General features: G+C 38.6%; 1 long non-coding RNA gene and 1 pseudogene across 1 annotated transcript in view; both read left to right on the forward strand.

The window, feature by feature from the left end:
* Nucleotides 1-1,886, forward strand: part of LOC137987743 (zinc finger MYM-type protein 1-like) — a 3,131-nt pseudogene extending 1,245 nt beyond the window's left edge.
* Nucleotides 1-2,500, forward strand: part of LOC137987741 (uncharacterized) — an 18,443-nt gene that overhangs the window by 6,745 nt on the left and 9,198 nt on the right. The gene's annotated exons all lie outside the window — the stretch shown is intronic.

Here is a 2,500-nt window from a genome sequence, read left to right on the forward strand (position 1 = left end):
TGAATCTGAAGCCAAGGGCATACTTGGCCTTTGCCCCACTAGATGGACAGTACGTGCAAACTGTTTTCAGCGAATCCTAGACAATTATGCAGCTCTTCTTCAGGAGTGGACAATTTCCCTTGATGAGAAACTCCAGTCCGATATACGTGGAAGGATCATTGGATGCCAAGCGCAAATGAACACTTTTGACTTCTTCTTCGGGTTGAATTTAGGACAGCGGCTGTTTTCTCACACAGATAACTTATCAAGAACCTTACAGCAAACAAAGATATCAGCTCTAAGTGGCAAACGAGTAGCTTGTCTTAGAAAAGACGTTCTGCAGAAGATGCGAAACGATACGAGCTTCAGATCATTTTATGATGTAGTTTTACTGAAGAGTAAAAGCTATCCCTCCATGAGTGGACCGATGTTACCAAGGAGAACTCGCACACCAAGAAGAATTGAAATTGGCACTGGAGAGCCAACATATCCTGTGACCACACAAGACTATTACAGGCGAATATACTTTGAAGCTGTTGACTTGATGATAACACTATTGACCAGCAGTTTGACCAGCCAAGCTTTGATACGTATGCAAAGATGGAGTCTCTCTTAATTAAGACCCTCAATTCGCAGGACAAATCCGAAGAGCTAAAGTTTATGGAAAAACTGTACAATGATGATGTTAATATTTCAGTATTAACCGCCCAGATGGAAATTTTTCAAGTGCTGCTGAAGGATGGTGATTATTTTTGTTTTGGCGACATCATAGTAAAAATTAAAGAGCTACCCAACCCAGAATGGGAAATGATAAAAGAAGTTATCACGTCATGTAAGCTGGTTCTCGTAAATCCAGCAACCAGTGCAGCTGGTGAAAGATCCTTTTAGACTGCCCGGAGGCTAAAAACATGGCTCCGTTCAAGAATGAACAGGGAACGATTAACTTTAGTAACCTGACAGTTTTAAACATACACAGAGAAAGAACGGACAGGCTTTCCACCATTGACATCGCAAACGAATTTACCGACCGCAACACAAACAGAAAGCGTAATTTTGGCACTTTTCGAGTAAATGATGTACAGTAACTTTAATATCATTCACTAAATTATTTTCAGTTACCGTTTTGTTTTGCCGTGTAAATATTTTGAATGAATGATTAAACAATTATTGAACTCGGCTTTTGTATGATATGAAGATATACAGATCTCGGAGGATGTTATCCACTGGGCTCAAGCCTTCGGCTTTGGCGGATAACCCCCTCGATCTGCATAACTCTTCATATCATACTCAGCCTCGTGCAATACTTGCTCAGTAATTATACAGAGTTGAGTTCAAGGCAGCTCAAGCAAAATCGTTGGATTTCTGGCTTATTTGTAGTAATTAAAGGTTGATATCAGTAGTATAACATAACAATCTATGATATTTCAATTTAGTGATAGTGAATTTTCAGACCCGATAGCAACATCACTGAAGATGTGGAAAAAAATCAATAGTTTTATCGTTTTAATAGCATTCTCCGTCACTTTAGAGAAATTAAATAGAAATCCACAAGCGTGCCTCTCTTCATGCTTCAAAAACAAATATGGAACACTCACTGTAGCCTCCGTTAGTTTCTGCAGCGCATATTCCCGAAAATTTAACGAGGTTTGAATCTCATGGCCCAAAAATTCCACACAAATATGTTACACAGATCTGATGTGTCTCCTTAAATTAAATCACCATGATCTCAGTTCCAAAATTCACACCGTCAAGAGTTATATATAGTGACACAGGCAGAAGACAAGATCAAACGATCGAATCATTTGCACGATTGAGGCACCCTATCTGGCGCATGCGCAGTCGTTTTTCAGCTCTGTCTGGTGGTTTGCTTAATCCCTCTCATCTTTTCTTGAAATTCGTAGCAAGCGGTATGTATAAATTACTTAGATTCCTCAAACTGGACAATGCCAGTTGGTTTTTTTTTTATGCAGTTGTAAAGATGCATATAGCTCGCACATTCCTTGTGTGGAAAATTGATTGAACAATACAATTTGTTTGGTTATATAGTGTTCCTTCACTTGATTTCATATCCGCAGTTCAATATATGATTCATTTCATATTATGTAATTTCGTTCGTTATGTCATAGTTAAAGCACGTTCGGGGGCCGGGCCGCCCGGGGTGTTGTTCGTGGTAGAGACTTTTGATTATTCTCAGAGCCCCATGGGTGGGGACGGGACATTGTAGAAACAGTAACACTTAAAACTCCTTGAAAAATAGCTTAAGAAGACAAGGAACCCCAGAAAATGAGGCAACATAGGCAATTTTAATTTAAAATTCACTCACATTTTTCACTTCAAATGCAATTACCTATTTTTGCTTCCTTCAAGACCTTATAATTTTGCTGCTCATTGTCTTTTGGTTACCTTTAATAAAACTAAATTATGGCATTGACATAGAACAGGCCCACATAACTGATTACATTCTGGTATATTCTGGTAGTACTTTAATTCTTGATCATGTACTTTCTATTTTTTGCATGTA

The sequence above is a fragment of the Montipora foliosa genome, unplaced genomic scaffold (genome assembly GCF_036669935.1).
Source record: "Montipora foliosa isolate CH-2021 unplaced genomic scaffold, ASM3666993v2 scaffold_386, whole genome shotgun sequence".
Lineage (NCBI taxonomy): Eukaryota > Metazoa > Cnidaria > Anthozoa > Scleractinia > Acroporidae > Montipora > Montipora foliosa.